This window comes from Gopherus evgoodei, chromosome 7 (genome assembly GCF_007399415.2).
Source record: "Gopherus evgoodei ecotype Sinaloan lineage chromosome 7, rGopEvg1_v1.p, whole genome shotgun sequence".
Classification (NCBI taxonomy): Eukaryota; Metazoa; Chordata; order Testudines; family Testudinidae; genus Gopherus; species Gopherus evgoodei.
The window spans coordinates 125,442,001-125,460,877 of record NC_044328.1 but is presented as its reverse complement, the minus strand read 5'-3'; the positions used below and the strand labels follow the sequence as shown (position 1 = coordinate 125,460,877).

The following is an 18,877-nucleotide window of genomic DNA, read 5'->3' as shown; positions in this document are numbered from 1 at the left end:
ATTACTATAGCACTCAGAAGGCCACGTCCTGGAGCCGCAGCCCACTGTGCTAAGCATTGTACACATGCAGAACACAAAGCTGGTACCTCTTGCTGTTACCATACATGTACATTTCATCAACTAAGGGATCCCAGCTGCAGACCTTCACTCTTATGGAGAGGACTCAGTTTAGCCTTGGTGCAACCACACTAGATGAATTTGTCCCTTCCCTTAGGGACGCTGTTCATTTCACACTGTAGTCTGTGTATTAAAAATAATCTATTAAGGGAGGATGTTTTGTGTCCCAATTACTGTGGGTCAGTGTAATCTCCTAGCAGGAAAACGTCTGCCTGTATAAAGAATGGTTCATATAATCAAAGGAGCTGAAGATGCAAAGATGAAATAGCTTATTTAGTTCATCTCCCCAGCTGTGTGGAATTGTTCTGGACACTGAGCTTTCCAAGGCTTTGCCCATTTCAGTGTTGAATGCCTCAGAGGATGGGACTTCTGTCACTTCTCTGGGAAGATTTTACAGATGTCAAGATCTTGCCATCAGAGAGTTGAATTTTCTACCTTTCCTCTCATTACACCATCCTAAACAACCCCACTTTCCAGTCTCTGACTCACAAGCAGCTTGTCAACCAGTATACAATGATCAGTCAGACTGGGCTGCAGCCCTATCGCTTTCTATAGAATGCCCTGGGGTCTGGTACAGCTGAACCATTACAATTTACTGTGTTACCATATAACTGAAAGCTGAGAAAATAATATTTTTGAAAATTTTATTTTATGAATGTTGGGATCTGATGTTTCATGAAGGCAATGTGCAATACCCTGTGGGTACTTTTCTTTACTAAAATATAGTTCCCATTTGTTCTCTCTATGGGTAGACATGAGCTTCTAGCCCAATTCAATTAAAAATAATCTCCCTTAGTGCAAATCTGATAAATGTGTAGATTTCAAACTTCACCTCTGTGAGATGAAACTGATGAGGCAAAGGCATAACAATTGGTGCAATAAACCGATACATCTATAATTATGCAGAGAGATGATGAAAATGAGAAGACAGTGCCAGTATTATATTTGAAAGGCAAAGGGGACCCAGTTCTGACTCTGGTTTCATGCTGGTGTAATTCCAGTGGCATCAATGGAGTTAGTTCTCATTTGATCAGAATCAGGCCCCGTGAATGCTCACCGCTGTATACAGTATCACTAACACCATGACCTTGCAAACCACAGCAACTGGAACACTCATTGACCGTCGCAAAGATGGTGTTTAGCCAGTTGTACATATGAGGTAAGAATATGAGAGTCTGGACAAGCTCGAGGTTCGTAGCTAGCATGCCAAATACATTACTATATAAAGAGTTACACAGAGCAGGTATAGCCACATATTTCCCTGCAGGGTAAACCCATTAACTTCATTTTGTCCAGCCAGAAGCACTGACTTAACAATAATGATGTTTTGATCGAGAAAGACTTTTATCTTTAAAGTTCTGGGCAGAGTGTAACTTTTCCACATATGCAGAGGAACCCAAGGCTGTCTGAGAAAACAGTGTGTGCATCTGCTAAGGAGAAGAAAATTAAGTCAATCACTCAGCGTCTTTCTAGAAATTTCATCTTCATTCCAAAGCAAGCCTTTCTGGTGTCAGTCTTTGAATAGTAGGGGTCTAATTCTGCCTTGGAATACACACACACAATCCCCACTGACAGCAGTGGGGGGTTGCCAAGTTGTATTAGAGAAATGCTTGCCCTATGGTAATTAATATGTCAGAAACTCATAAGTAGCTATTTTAACATGCTTTGAAATTTCAGAGATGCCTTTGGGAGACAAGAACAACATGGCCAACCTCAAGCATTCAGAAATCATGAGTCAGGCCCCCAAAATCATGAGATTGGCTTAGAAATCATGAGAGTTTTTAAAAAACAATTTTGGATTCTTTTTATTTACTTTCTGTTGGTTTTTTTAGGTTTTTTTTTTTTAGCCTTTCAGTTTCACCTTTTCACATTTTTCTGCAAAATCAGGAGGACTGGAACTTATTTTCTGAACTGATTGCTGAGATCCTCATGGACACACCTGGGGCTTTAAGAAAAACACCCAATATCATAAGACTTGCAATAAAATCATGGGCGTTGGCAGTGCTGAAAACTCAAGAATGGATGCGGGACCAACTGATGCAGGAGACTGGGGAAAATCACTGGGTTTGAAAAATATTAATAGCTTGTGAAAGGGGAGATAAAGAAAGGAGGAAGCAGGATGCTGGCTGCTCGGCTACCGAAGCTTGAGATACAGAACAGCCTTGGTATTTCTAGTCTATAAGGAGCTACACACTTGTTTGCCCTGCAGCAGGCCCAGGAAGGAGGGAGATAAATAGGGAGAAAACAACATTTCCTGGTTTCATATTTTGTTGGAAAGAAGCCCTTGCTGAATTGACTTCACATGGGACCAAGATGTAACCTCCCTAAACACACTGAAAAATTTGTTCTACCCGGGGTCAACAATTCATTTGACGAAGTTACAGGATGGATGCATTTTATTTTCAACATCTGTCTTTCTGCTGTTTTTCTGGTATAACTGCTGCTGCACTCTGCAGAGAAGGGACTAAACTCTGTTCTCAGTTACATCGACACACTCCCCACTGGCCGCAACGGAACAACTGAATAGAATCTGGCCCATGGGCTTCAGATTAAAAGGGATCTACTTGCCTCTCAGCAAAATAATCAGCATTCATACAGTTACCGCACTGCAAGAATAGCTCAGGCTGGCCTGTGGAGAACAAGGGCCCAGTGCAAGCTCTCCTGAGAAGTCACACTAACCCCCCCACGTTGTTGTGCAGCTTAGCTGCCCCATGAAGATTACGGTAACAGTGAGTGGATGAGTACTAGGGAGTTAAGAGGATTGTAAACACGCCTGGTGCTTCATACAACATAAGGTGAGGCAGGATCTTTGCTCCCAAGAACCTGCAATGACTTTTAATTGGACGAGCATAGGGTAGCACCTGCAACTCAAATGACAGAGGGGCAGAGAAGAGATTCATGAAGGGGGTGAGCTTTAAGGCGGGATGTGGAGAAGAGAAAGAGAGGCTACTTTACAAAACCTCTCATAACTTGAGCACTAGAGTCTGCCAATGTGACCTCTCCCTGGATGGTGCAAATGTCTAGCTTCCCCAGAGAAACCTGGTGGTGAAAATGAATCACCTGGTTGTGCCAAATTCTGTACTGCACAGCTCAGGGCAACAGGATTTTATACCCCTTCTCGGCCTGTCATTGCAGCAACCTTAGTAGCTCCTGCTGTTCTGAAAACCTTTTATTCTGCCCTGTCCTGGTTTAAAACCTTAATTTTCTGACCAAAGTTATTTTCAAGGCACCAGTTTTGTCATGTCTGGTAGCCTACTACATAGTCACTGCACCACCACTAGCTCCAATGGTCGCTTCTTTCATTTCTTCAGTGTTATTACAAAGATGGTGGGCAACTGAGGCCTTGTCTACACTACGCGTTTAAACCGATTTTAGCAGCATTAAACTGATTTAACGGCCCTTCCGTCCACACTACGAGGCCCTTTATATCGATATAAAGGGCTCTTTAAATCGATTTCTGTACTCCTCCCCAACAAGAGGAGTAGTGCTAAAATCGGTATTGCCATGTCGGATTAGGGTTAGTGTGGCCGCAAATTGACGATATTGGCCTCCGGGCGGTATCCCACAGTGCACCACTGTGACCGCTCTGGACAGCAATCTGAACTCGGATGCAGTGGCCAGGTAAACAGGAAAAGCACCGCGAACTTTTGAATTACATTTCCTGTTTGCCCAGCGTGGAGCTCTGATCAGCACGGGTGGCAATGCAGTCCCAAATCCAAAAAGAGCTCCAGCATGGACCGTACGGGAGATATTGGATCTGATCGCTGTATAGGGAGACAAATCTGTTCTATCAGAGCTCCGTTACAGAAGACAAAATGCAAAAGTGTTTGAAAAAAATCTCCAGGCTACACAGTGCTGCGTGACAAGCGTAACGGAAAGCCAAAGAATCAAATGGACGCTCATGGAGGGAGGGAGGGGGTACTGTGGACTCCAGCTATCCCATAGTCCACAGCAGTCTCCGAAAAGTATTTGCATTCTTGGCTGAGCTCCCAATGCCTGTAGGTTCAAACACATTGTCCGGAGTGGTTCAGGGTATAGCTCGTCAATTTACTCTCTCACATGGGGGGGGGGGGGAAAGAAAAGGGAAAGAAATCGTTTCTTGACTTTTTTCAGTGTCACCGTATGTCTACTGCATGCTGGCGGTAGACGCGATGCTGCAGCAGTGAAGAGCAATATCCACTCTTCTCCCCTCCCCAGTGGCAGACGGCACAATATGACTGCTATCCGTCGTCACCATCAGCCCGTGAGTGCTCCTGGCTGGCCTCAGGTGAGGCTGGCCAGGGGGCGCCTGGGTAAAAATAGGAATGACTCCTGGTCATTCCCAGTAGATGGTACAGAACGGCTGGTAACCGTCTTCATCATAGCAACTGGGGGCTGAGCTCCATCAGCCCCCTCCCTTTCATGTGTAAAGAAAAGATTCTGTCCTGCCTGGACTATCATAGCAGTGGGATGCTGGGCTCCTCTCCCCCGCATCGCTTAATGTCCTGCCTGGACTATCATAGCAGCTGGAGGCTGCCTCCCACTCATTTTATCTCACTAACAAGTCAGTGTTTCTTATTCCTGCATTCTTTATTACCTCATCACACAAATGTGGGGGACACTGCCATGGTAGCCCAGGAAGATTTGGAGAGGAGGGAAGCAATGGGTGGGGTTGTTGCAGGGGCCCCCCCCGTGAATAGCATGTAGCTCATCATTTCTGCGGGATCTGACATGGAGCAGCTGCGCTCTCTGATACACTGGTTCTCTAGTACACTTGCCCCATATTCTAGGCAGGACTGACTCTATTTTTAGAAACCATAAAGGAGGGATTGACTCGGGGAGTCATTCCCAGTTTTGCCTTTGCGCCCCCGGCTGACCTCAGCCAGGGGCACCCATGACAGCAGCAGACAGTACAGAACGACAGATAACCGTCATCTTATTGCCAATTTACAATAGCAGCAGATGGTACAGAACGACTGATAACTGTCTCTACTATCATGCAAAAGCAAACGAATGCTGTTGTGTAGCGCTGCAGTAACGCCTCTGTCAGCGGCATCCAGTACACATACGGTGACAGTAAAAAAAAAGCTGAACGGGCTCCACAGTTGCCATGCTATGGTGTCTGCCAGGGCAATCCAGGGGAAAAGAGTGCAAAATGATTGTCTGCTGTTGTTTTCCCGGAGGAAGGAACGAGTGACGACATTTACTCAGGACCACCCGCGACAATGATTTTTGCCCCATCAGGCACTGGGATCTCAACCCAGAATTCCAAGGGGCGGGGGAGACTGCAGGAACTATGGGATAAATATGGAATAGCTACCCACAGTGCAACGCTCCGGAAATTGACGCTAGCCTCGGACCATGGACGCATACCGCCGAATTAATGTGCTTAGTGTGGCCGCGTGCACTCGACTTTATACAATCTGTTTTACAAAACTGGTTTATGTAAAATCGGATTAATCCCGTAGTGTAGACGTACTCTGAGTTTGGGAGTGAAAAAAGTCTAAAAGGGAAATATTTCCAGATCTGGTATCTTTGATATTTCATTAACGGTGAGCTGCAAATCAAAGACTAAGGTAAGCCCAGATTTATGGGCCAGATGATCCTACTGTCCAGGCTGATGCATTCTGGGATATGTCCAATAACCAAATGGCAGCTGGAGAGTTTCGGAGATGGGGAAACTAATTTTGACCATATTAGTTAAAATTGATTTCTATATTGGTTTCCTTCCTGTCTCCAACACACAGCCTCTGATTACTAGAGGCATTCAGCATAGAAATCTGTTCTTAACTCAGGTTTCTCTTTGCAGGTCACCTTTAACGAAATATCACAGATCCCAGTGGTGAAACGTGCCACTCTCTTTAGGTCTTTTTCACTTCTGTACTCTGCTGTTTACCATCTTTAATTAGGGAACAGCTGTGAATGTGTAACGATTGCAAGCAGGCCCCCGCTAGCCATGTTCTTTCATCTCCTGCATTATTGTAATGACACGTGGCAATGATTCTGCAGCCATATATCAATAACGCTACATGACACCCCTGTGAACAGATATGCGATTATCCTACGTGTGCCATGGTTAGCTGCTGGGGTCAATGGAGATCAACCCTTGTCATGTAACCTTTGCCAGCAATCCTGTGTGTCGGTATTATTACAGTACCCATTCTGCAGACTGGTAAACTGAGACATGAATGATAAAGCATGCAACTTGCTTAAGGCAATATCAGTCCAAGCCAGGAATAAAAGCCATGGTCCCTCTGTTCTAGCCATGATGGGGAAACACAAACCTCCTGATGTTTGTTACGTTTCTGCAGGTGGAATCCTGTTCTACTTTACAGAGCAGGGCAGCGGTGTGGGGGGCAGCAGGCTGACATCTAGTGGATACAGTAGGGCATAAGCATTTTATATTTTGACTCCAGCCGTCAGTAAATCCTACTTGCACTGGATCACCGTATGCGTGGAATGTACGAGTCTGATCTTGTCTAAAATGGAAGCAGCAGGAACAATCAAGGCAAGATTGATGTTAACATCACTCAGGCTGGACAAGGGACAGATCAGGAACACTCAACATTCCTAGCATTGCTTCTCCTTCCTCCGTTGTCTCTTGTGGGACTGAATTCAGTAAATCGTATCAGACAGAAATTTTGTTACAGGGAGAACGTGCAGCAAATACGATTTCCTGATTCGTAGCACAAGCTACTGGCTTTGCTCATATTTGATGCACAGTGTAAGAAGAAGAGACGGTTGTACCATCTGTGTAATAAAAGATCTGCATACATTTGTGTACATATTAATATGTGAGGTTTCGTAATCCCTTTAAAACCAATTCTCTGGTTTCTGAACAAAAATTATGGCTGAGTTCTAATCAACTACATTTTGCAAAACTAGTGGGGTGCTTTTTAGCCTCTAGGCTGCTTGTTATATGCTTGAGTTCATGATCTTTTGCAGTATTGGACAATGTTTTGATTGTGAGGAAACTCTGAGTCATGTTTCATCAGTCAGTGTATCATGAAAGATTACTGGAAAGCTGCCTGATCCAACACACATTTCTCAGGCATGGTTTCTTAGGGTCCAGTTCTGTTACCCCTCCTGCTGAACACAATTATGGAACTATTAGGAGAGCTAATTGGGAATTGGAAGGGATGGTGTCCTCAGCATGTGTCCATCTCTTCTGACCCTGCCAGGAGAAGGAATAATTTACAGAGGCTAAAACATTAACATAATTAGCTTTTGTATAGCACTTGCAGCCAAAGCATTTTAAAAAGCAGAGTAAGCATCACTCTCTCCTTTTCCAGATGGGGAAACTGAGGCACTGCAAAGGAACATGACTTCCCCAAGGTCACACAGCACACTAGTGACAGATCAAGAAAGAGTGACTCTGTTTCCTGACTCCCACTTCTTTGGTTTACCTATTAGACCATGCTGCTCTTAAGTATGGATGATTGGGACATAGATGAGGACTAAGTGGATAAGAAAAGTCTGAAATGTTGCTTTGGGGTGGATAACACAGCTGGGAGAAACATCCATGTTTATATCAGCACCCAAGCTATCGCTACAGATCCTGGTAGCAGCAGTTGCCAAGAGAGCTGCAAACAGTCCTTGGCAGGAAGGTTGAATTTTTTTTTTCCTGATGTGTCCCTTGCTGTGGTTACCCATGTCTTTGTCACTTTGAGATTGGGTTACCACAACGAGCTTTCGCCTTCAGGCTATTCAGAAATCACAGCCAATGACAGAATGCAGCAGTCCGCTGGTTAAGGAGCCTTTCAGCGGCCAGCACATTACACTGGCTACCAGCTGATTTCCAAGGGAAGTTTAAGGTGTTGAAGTTTAAGCTGAAGAGCTCTGAACGGCTCTGGTCCTAGCTGCTTTAAAGGCTGCCTCTCTCCCCATCTGAAACTACGGTAGCTCCTTTCGTCCAAGGTGCTATGATGTCCCAGGTCCCAAACCCAGGCCTGGGAGGTCCCAGACAGCTGCTGGCATCCACTCAGTGGCTACAGGAACCAGATGAACTGGGAAGCTACAGGGCTACAGCCCCAGCCCAGGCACCACCCATGGGTGCTCTGATTGGAGGATCGCCCGACTCCATCAATTGGTCCAACTACGCTATTTAAGCCAGGAAGAGGAACAGGAAGCTTGTCTGAGCAACAAGGTGGTTTCCTGTTATGGCTGCATGAACCCTGCTTGTGCCTGACTACTGCACCCAACCCTGTTCCTGCTCTTCTCCTGCCTTCGCTCCTGTTCCCACCACTCTCCTGCTCCATGCTGGATCCTTGCCTCTCCCTCCTGCCCCTATGCCTCATTTCAATCCTCAGTGACCAGTCCTGGCTCTAACCCTGGTCTCCAACTACTGACCCTTGACTCTGGCTTGACCCTGGGCTCTGACCCTTAGCTTTGATTCCCGGTTCCGACTCTTGGCTTGAGCCCTGGCTCTGGTAACTGGCTGTTGACTCTGGTGCAGACCCTTGACTTCGTTCCACCCCCCTCGACGCCTGTTCCATCCACTAGCCCTGACTCCTGCTCTGACCACTAGGCCAGACCACCTACATCCTAGTCCCTAACAGATGCTCCAGCTACTAGCTCCCGTGAATTAAATGAGAGAGGGCTGAGGGCAAAGTGGTTGGGCTTTGGAACTCACGTCTCCTCGTAGGTCCACTAGTGCTGCAAACTCTGTCTGTGGTTTCTGAGTTGCAGTTGGTTCTGTTCTAATGTCCCTTTTGACATGGATTTCATTATTGCCTGTGCTTGTAACACTGCCCCTGGATATTGGTAGGAACAACCAAGAAGACTCTAAATAAACCAATGTAAGGGATTTTCTGCTGGGGTTCGTACCTCACTGCATATGTCTTTGTTTAAGCAACTTGAGTAATATTAAAAAAACAAATACCACCCTTTGGGTTGTGCCCAGGGAAATTTCCTGTCTGTAGCCTGGCCTGGCTGTATAGAAATGATCTGTCAAATATGGAGGTCTAACGTTGCAACAGTCTATGGCAGAGAGACTGAGGCAGATTCATACATAAGCCCTACCAGGAGAGCATACAAAAATAAATGTGTGGCAGTTAAGACATGAGCATAGCCAACTTGAGGCCAGATCCCACACTGTGGTCACCGTAAAGTACAAAGTCGCTCCTCAGTACCCTTCTGGAACGAAAGATTCTGAGGTATCGGGGACTGACACAGAAATGCCAAGAAAGGAGCTGGCAGTCTGCCCAGCGGAGAAACAGTGCCAAGAATTACCATTGCAGTTGCTCTTGACACTGCAGACAGAGGGATTTTGAATATTGCTGCATTACCCTGCAGTTGTGGATGGCAACAGGTTTCACAGCTGAACTTGGCAGTTCAATCCACAAGGCTGGAAGCAAACCATCCACTGGATATTGACATGAAGGCTGGGTGTTCAAACTCCAGCATGCAGTCAACTTCAAGTCTATGAAAGACAGTTGCATTGCCGTAATGCACGTTCAGGTTCACCTGTGTAAATCCAGGATACTTCCAACTTCACTGCTCTAAAATTCAGCTACATCAAAGCCCAGAGAGACTATTTTGCTCTAAACAGTTGTCGTTTGGGTCCCTGAATAATATTTTATGTGAGCGAATTGTATGATCTCTCTAATCAGCACAACTCTTTCTGTACGCCCTTATATGCACTGTTGCAGTGATTCCTATAGTGATCTGGCACAAAATATGTGCTGCACTGGTAAAGGGCAAAAACTGAAATAGGATTTTTAAATGGCTGACTAATAGCATCGGCCTAGGAGTATCACCTGAGAGATCAAAAGAAGAGCTGCCAACTTTAACCATGCACTGACCCTGAGTTCTGCCAACCAGAAATGTTGGATCCCTCCTGATCACCCTCCAATCTTTTCCAAGTGCATTCTGACACTGTACTTTGTACCAGACTCTCACAGCTCTTAGCCACCTCTCTGCTGGGAAGCTCCAAAGTGATCACAGAGTTCAGCTACAAAAGGGGTCGTTTTTGGACAAAACATTTCTTTGACTTCACACATCCTTCAGTTGCTCATTGGTATGACACTATCGCTTAGCAGAAGAAAGAGCTAATACACACGGACAATAGTTCATTTGTACAATTGGGTTTTAAATGGTATAGAAGTAGAGGATTTATCTGCAAAGGGGTATTGTAAGTCTTCTTGAACAAGGAAGCAGAAGTAAAGCTACCACTCCTCTGCTTTAGGAAATTCGAGTTGCAAAAGCAGCCAGCAAATTGTGGTTTTCATAGCACTGAGTGTTCATGAAACATGGAATTTGATTTAGGGGAAAAAATGGGCAAACCCTTCCTGTGCCAAACCGCCCTGTAGCCCCTCAGAACACACATATTCAGACATGATCATTTTTGAATTACCCAATAACCGCTTAAGGCAGTTGAACGAGCTTTTTTGGTTTGCTCAGGCAGAGTGACAGAGGACAGTGTGAACTATACGGCATGGAACGGTTTTGAAGCCAGGTAACAATCAGTACCATTGTCCCGCAGCATGCAGCTTGTTGGTTACAAACGGAATCCTGCAGACACTACGTGGCTGTGTTTACTAGCATGAGGAGTTGCTTACCACAGTGAGGACTCCCGCTGAAGTCCAGAGGATGCCTTATGATTGCAGCCACTATGTCCTCTAATGAGTTTTGCATGGCAGACACCTTAAATGGTGACTCTTCACAGTGGGATTCATTTTGCTTTGGTGGCCACCATGATGCATGCACACTGATTGCCATAGTGAAAAGCAAGCTCAAAAATCTGGCATCTGCACAACAAAAACATGCAACAAAGACAAAGAGTGGTGAAGCACTGGAATGGGTTCCCTAGGGAGGTGGTGGAATCTCCATCCTTAGAAGTTTTTAAGGCCCAGCTTGACAAAGCCCTGGCTGGGATGATTTAGCTGGGGATTGGTCCTGCTTTGACCAGGGGTATTGGACTAGATGACCTCCTGAGGTCCCTTCCAAACCTGATATTCTATGATTCTAAGACAATCAGCTATGGCAGAGGAGCACCCAGGGCAGCTTAGGACATGGGGGAACCAGAATGTTCTAAGCAACTTTTACACCCAGCTGGTCCTGGGCCAGCCCCTGAAGTTCTAACTTGCACCAGCCACTGACAAGTAGCCAGTAGGGCCGCTGGGCATTATCTGTGGGCAGGAGCGCTAAAGCCTTAATTCCCTACGTCAGGAGCCAGGGGTGGTGAGATTGTCTTCATTCTGCTACATTCACTCTGTGCCTCCAGTGCCGGATATTGTAGGTCCAGAATTTGATGGCAAAGCAACTGCAGTGCACCACAGGAAAGTTATGCCGTTGGCCTTACTGTTTTATGAAGAGCTCCATCGTCTATATATTAAAATACTAACAGAAGGAAAAAGCATCCTGGTAATAAATGAATAATTGTAGTGGCTACCCTAGATCACGCATAGCTGCAAATCTCAAGATAGGATTTGCATTGCATGGGTTGCCCTTCTCTTCCCAGGAAAAACAAAGCAGGATGACAACAAGTGACAGGCTGGATTTTCACTGTAAACTTTAAATGTCCTTGGTTTGGGGATGTAAGACATACCCTTCATGTTCCCTGGATTAATTCCCTGTGACTTTTATAGTGGCAACAGCAGCTTATGTCATAGCTAAGCTTATGTGAAGTCTTTCATTATAACTAGACTATAAGATTTTTATTGGTAAATGTTGGTAAACATCAGTTTTGTCGTATACACACAAACTAAGGAAAAAATCGTTTCGTTGATGACAACTGCCGTTTACAGGTAGGCAACAGAAGAATAGTGCTGCTTGAGACCTTATTAGCATTTACAGATATTTGCTTCGCATATTTTGACATGTGACGTTGACAATTTGTGTTTTAATGGTTACTAAGCTTTAACTTTTGACTCTCATCATCTACCATCACTAAATAATTACTGTCTGATGCCCCTCAATATTTCCCATAGCTGGGGAAATTTAAATTGATACAAATAGAAAAAATGCTTAAAACCCATAATTTTGCACAACTGTGAACATTTAAATCCGTAAAAATAAAGAAAAGGTTTAAATAGAAACATTGATAGCAGTTGTCAACATTATAAAAATAAAAACTGAATTTTGCCAAGCTTAATTATAACTTCCTTTCTACGTGCTGATAACTCTGAAAAATTCCCCTTTCTGGATGAAATTCTCCTGGTCTGAGACCAAGCAAGAAATTATTTTTTTTTTTAAAAAAGATTCAGCAAAATACCGTCACCTGTGATTTATTTTATGGAAAGATGAAAAAAATACATTGTCCCCTTTTAAATCAATTTTAAGAGACTTTTTGCTCAGGGGGTAACGTGTGTATGGCTGAAACTGACAATATAAAATGACATTTCAGTTAGCTTGTCCTCATGTGAATTGCGCTTTTCAATTCATGCAAAGGACGAAAGAGACAGGAGTCCCTCACTGCTCTACTCCTCAGCTGAGCACTAGAACAGAGAAGGCTGGGGGGAAAGTTATCCTTAAACCACCATTGTGCTCCCCTGGAGTCTACATCTCACTGGGGGACTGCACAGTCCCTGGCACGTATTAGAGCAGCCTCAAGGCTGCCTTAATTTATGTTCTGCTACTTACGGCCTCCTAGCCAAGAACAGATGGAACACAGAGTCTGGGAAAGCCTTTTATGCACTGGGATTATTTGTGCCTTATTTATAACCTCTTTTACGCTACTGGAGCAGAACCAAGAATAAATCTCATGAATGTATGAAAGCTCAAGACCTGATTCTACAGCACCTCATATCTTGGTAAGCCTCACATCACTGCAAGGAGGAATAGCTCAGTGGTTTGAGCATTGGCCTGCTAAATCCAGGGTTGTGAGCTCAATACTTGAGGGGGCCACTTAGGGATCTGGGACAAAAATCAGTACTTGGTCCTGCTAGTGAAGGCAGGGGGCTGGACTTGATGGCCTTTTGGGGTCTATGAGCTAGGTATAGCTCCATATTTTTATTTTTATTTTTTTAAATAGGAATGCTCTGATTTATTCTTAAACCCAGGAGTCAAACTGTGACAATAAGTATGAAGTATATCCTGGATAAAGGCGAGGAACTTGTAATAATGATAAATATGTAGCTTTTACACAGCACTTTTCATCCATAGACCTCAAAGCAACTTGCAAAGGACATTAAGTATCACTGCGTCTCACTTACAGGTAGGGAAACTCAGACACGGAGAGACAAACTGATGTATGCAAAGTCACACAGCAGGCCAGAGACAGAGACAAGAACAGAACCCAGGTTTCCTGTGTCTCAGTTCAGCCTCCCAGAAGACACATGGTCTGTGGGAGCCTGTCCTTTCTCATGGAAAAAAAAATTGTATAAACTACCATAGGAGAAAGAGGTTGTCAACTCACAATTTTACCACTAATCTCATACCATTTAGTGTTTTCTTAGAGCCCCAGCATCTGGAGTCAGGTGATTACATGTCAATCATCTTTCATTAAAAAATAAGGTTTTAGCCCTCGAATTGTGGAGAAAAGCTTGAAAAAGTGATCCTGAAAGGCTCAAACCCAGAAGGCAAATATCCCCCATCCCACTTCCCAAATAAATCATGGTGTGAAATCCTAGTCCTGGTGAAATCAATGGCAAAACTCCCACTGACTTCAATGGAGCCAAGATTTCACCAACTATTGGTATTATTATTGTTTAAATCTCACGATTTTTATGCCAATCACATGATTTTTCAGGGGCCTGACTCAGGGCTTTTGAACGCTTGTGATTGGTAACACTACTGAAGTTTCCCATATGGCAGCACAAACACAGTTCCTAACCTTTTTATGAACTAAACAGACCCTTTCAAACGCATAATGGCAACTCCAAACACACCATTGTCTGGGCTCTACAAACATCATTCCAAGTGCACTGTGAGAACCAGACTCACATAATGAAGACTCAGCGAAATCCTTTTAATTCCACAGCCCTCTACCCAAGAGAGCTCTCAGTCGTTAAAATATCAGTGTCCCTTGAAAAGCTTGCACTATACCATAGGTTATCTTTTGACATTTTTAATTACACCATTTGGTTGCTTTCCAGCTCAGCAAGATACAGCGCTGTAGTCCTGTCTCAAAGGATTTCTTTATATCGCCTAAATAAGGGAGGAGATTGCTTCCCAATGTTTGATTCTACCAGGGTTTATACTTTAATTTCTAACTGAGCACGGCACTTACTAAGCTCCAGACAGACAACTGTGGCCTTGCTAGCATACGCAGTCCTTTATTTGTAAGTTTGCATAATACTGACCTCTCCACAGTTATTTCATGGGCTCTCCCTTGTGTACCACCACATTCTAGATTTCATTTTTTATAATGAACTCTGTCCGTTCTCTTTTAAATTAAAGCTGTTTCACTATGATGTCTCCACGGTGCTATTTTTTATTTGAAAGGATATTTACAGCCTTTGGTGTGTAGCAGGTAGGCAGTAAATATGTTTCCCTTTTAACATATCCTGGACCCAAGATTCCGAAGAAAGAAAATTTGACTAACACACAAAAATACTCAGAAACATTACAAGCAACGTCACATTAAGAACTATCGGAATTATTTCAAAGTTGAGGCTTACCAGAATTACTGACCTATCTGTGAATGCTGTCACCAGCAGAATGATTTTTGTGCACGTTGGCTAACACTTGCAAATACTGTCTGAAGGAAACAGGCTAAAGCATCTCATTTTGCTCCGTTCAATAAAGTTGTTTAAAACAAACTACAGGAGAATGAAACACAAAGCAAAACATAATCTTGTTAACTGCAGACAGTTTACTGAATAAATCTTCACCACAGATTCAAGTCAATACCCTTATAAATGGAACACACTGAGGTCAGACGCTTAAGCAGTCACACAGTAGGTGAAAATAATCACTGAATAAAAATAAGTAGGGTAAGGTACAAGACAACAGAGCTAAAACTAAAAGGATGACACTGCATTTGTGTGAATAATTATTCTGGCATTACTCTGTCCAACACTAATCCTCAATGGCTCATAAAGGTTCAATCAGTCTTTAGTGTAGCCCAGGAATCATGGCTACAAAACAAAGAATAACTGGATTAAAATCTTTACATGGTCACAGGTCATGTCTGTGTCACATATGGTCGCTTAAAGGAATATAAAGAAGAATCTACTAAAAGAAAATGACATTAGAAAATATAACTTCCTGGTTTAAGGGCTAGCTCAGACTACAGGGTAGGTGTTCTGGCAGTATAACAAAGGTGACGTATGATTAATATTTGAAAACTGTTTTCAGAATTATGTCAGTAAAATAATAAAACAAATAACCCTACTTGTAATGTCATCATCTAGAAACTATACTGTATACAGTTTGCTTAAAATATCCAATGCTTCCAGACTTCCTGAAGCTGAATTTACCAATGAGAGATCAGCATGTATTTCTATTTAAAACCTTTCATAATTATTTTTTAAATGAAAAACATGTTAATGAAGCTGAAACATTTCTCTTTGACTTCCTGCAGCTGTAAACTTCAATTTAAGAATTAACCTTTTTCATTCATAAACAGCAAGAACAGCAAGGTTTAAAAAAAGTCTCTAACACCTACCGATAACATTCTATCAGCAAAGTTATCACATCATTACATGTACACATAGCAGAGCTGTCTATCCCCTCTGCCCCCCTCCCCACATGCTTCAGCGTCTCTCTAAAAATACAGAACAAAACAAAAGTTGCTAATAAAAGGTCATGTCTTACCTATTCTCACCAATGATTATGCCAGTCTGGGGGGGGAAAATCCGCTAATCTGTGCTGCTATGTTAGTTTTTACAGTTTACTTTCCTGTGATATGCTGCTACCAAGAACACAGACAGCACTGCAGTGTGATAAAACATCTTGTTTTCTTTCTCAAAACTGTGTGGCATACACTGGTAGGAGCCTTCTTGAAATGAGCAGTAGGCTCTTGCAAAAGCCTTTTAGAAGAGAGACACACAAAACATACTGTTGCTTGAAAGAAAATGTGCTGTGGAAACCATCAGCAGGAAAAGGGTGGTTTTTGCCCTGTGTCTGGATGGGCTTTATAGCTTACAGTACCTGCCTCAGAATTCCAGCTTGGTCGTTTTGCTTTTTCCCTACCAGATCCTCTTCCAGCCATCCAAATGCTTTCAGCAGACCCCCCAACGTTGGCTTGGATAAATGACCCTTAGCCAGCCAGAGTATATTCCATTTACTCTCCAAAGCACAAGACATTAACAAGGAAAGGAGCAGCCCATCGAGAATCATTGCCAGCTTGATAGCTCAGCCAGAATCTTCACTGTTGCAGTGCTCTCATCTCCTGCATGCTAATGAAGCAGTGATGTCAGCAAGTCAAAGCTATTGCATCTGGACAGTTCAAATTGTCATTGGCCAGTGTCTATAATTTATTTACATGTAAATCAGGCTGTTCTTACCAATCAATAATCCCTGCAGGCTGTTTAGGAAAAGACAAGAAAATCCTTTTATCTGGCCCACGTGTATATGACAAACAGTTGTCTAGGTACCAACGATCAAAACTGAATGGTTTGAAGATACCAATTATCCTTCTAGACCTATGATCTATTTGTTGCTGACTAAATTTCAATTTGAGTCACTGCATCCCGTGTAAGCTGTTCTAGCTCATTATCTAATATTAGAGCAGGCTTTTAAAGAGACTAATTCTATAGCTCATAATTTATTTTTCTCCTAACTTCCAATGCCCTCTTAATTTTATTCCCCACTAATTTCCTATGATGCCCCACTGATCCTAGACACAGCAGATTTGCACCAGCAGGGCTAAACCTTCTAAGTAATACACATGATTATTAAGGTGGCATTTTGTTTAGTGCATATTTTATGACCTTTACTTATCTGGCCGGGAGAGTCATGAGGTTTTCTTCTTTTGTGTATATCCCAGGAACATAATCCAGACCATAAGAATAAGATCACATAGTCAACAGAGAAAGAGAGCATCCCCATCACGTGACATGATCTTAAAAGAAGAGAAACTATACGGAGTAAACGATGTTGTCAACTCTTGGGCTTTCATCACAAGACTGACAATATTTGGTGTTTTCTTTAAAGTCCAGCTCCTGGAATCATGTGATTACATCAGAATCTGAGATTCAATCTAGGAAAAAGTGTGTTTCTAGCCCTCATACGTGAAGACAAAAGCTTGAAACTGTGGCCCTTACAGGAGAACAACTGAAATAAAAAGACTCCAAAATGTATTACTTTTGGACCAATCTCATGATTTTTCAGGGCCTGACTCAGAATTTTGGGGCACTTGCTATTGGCAATGGTGAGTAAATTAGCAAACTCTATATTTTGCAAACAAACAGCCATGAGTTTCCAATGCCATAAATGATGGATTTTATTATGTGATATAAATTTTAATTATGTGGCATTATACTCAATTTACCAAGGGCCAGATCCTCAGCTGGCCTAAATCAACATAACTCCACGGACCTCAGTACATATCCTCTGGGTCACACTTTACTGAAATAAATATTTATGGAATTAGCCAATTTTAAAAAAGAAAGTATCATTTTATTTAAATTACCAGTTCAAGCACATGGTCCTACATAGTAAGTTATATGCTCTAGTAAGGAATCAGGCTCTGATCCTGCAGTTGCATTCACGGAGCCAGAACCCTGAGGCTACTCCAGACTGGCCCCTGGCTCTCCTGAGGGGCGTGGATGTATGTATATGGGGGACAAGAAACACAAAGTTGTCTTTAAGCCACTTTTGTCCCCTCTGCTGGGTCCTGTGCTGAGCTCAGCTCAGCAAGACTCAAGGAACTGAAACCCTCTGTTTATACAGTTCTCCATGCAATTCTACTAAAGAGTAACAGTATCAAATGCTTTACTAAGGGTACGCTAGGGATTTGGGTAGGTTTTTATCCCCTTCTCAAATTACACAATTCAATAGTGTATGTAGGAGAGAAAACAACCTCCCTCGGGCAGACACTTTCACTGAATAGCCACATTTAATCTGTTCCTGCTTTCATCACTGTATAGGCAGGCTGGCTGTAAACTCAATCCTGAATAGTTAATGTGGATATAGCACAAGCATTTGGTAGACCCCTGAACAGTCTGCACACCAAGGCCCCCAAATGATATTTTCTCTTTAATATAGGATACATTAATTCAAATATGTGGTAAATCAGACGAAACTCCACTGAGCAAAGAGCAAAATGAAGTTTGTTTACAGACTGATAAGTTAAAGCAGAAACAAATTATATTTACTGTAACAATTTTCATTGGAAATATTGTTAAAACCACATTACATACAGGTAAAAATGGGCTTCGTAGAATCATAGAATATCAGGGTTGGAAGAGACCTCAGAAGGTCATCTAGTCCAACTCCCACTCAAAGCAGGACCAAACCCACTAAATCATCCCAGCCAGGGCTTTGTCAAGCTAGGCCTTAAAAACCTCTAAGGAAGGAGATTCCACCACCTCCCTAGGTAACCCATTCCAATGCTTCACCACCCTCCTAGTGAAATAGTTTTTCCTAATATCCAACCTAGACCTCCCCCACTGCAACTTAAGACCATTGCTCCTTGTTCTGTCATCTGCCACCACTGAGTACAGCCGAGCTCCATCCTCTTTGGAACCCCCCTTCAGGTACTTGAAGGCTGTTATCAAATCTCACTCTTCTCTTCTGCAGACTAAATAACCCCAGTTCCCTCAGCCTCTCCTCATAAGTCTTGTGACCTTGCCCCCTAATCATTTTCGTTACCCTCCGCTGGACTCTCTCCACATGCTTTCTGTAGTGGGGGGCCCAATACTGGACACAGTACTCCAGATGTGGCCTCTCCAGT

General features: G+C 43.2%; 1 protein-coding gene across 5 annotated transcripts in view; it reads right to left on the bottom strand.

Moving 5' to 3' along the window:
• Positions 1-18,877, bottom strand: part of PRICKLE2 (prickle planar cell polarity protein 2) — a 187,994-nt gene that overhangs the window by 63,542 nt on the left and 105,575 nt on the right. The window contains exon 1 of one of the 5 annotated variants that reach the window (XM_030570704.1): positions 15,796-16,323. The exons of 3 other annotated variants lie outside the window; for them this stretch is intronic. The gene's annotated coding sequence lies outside the window, so the exon portion shown is untranslated. Of the gene's footprint in view, positions 1-14,657; positions 14,741-15,795; positions 16,324-18,877 lie in introns of those variants that run through there. One more of the 5 variants, XM_030570707.1, reaches the window with a different exon arrangement.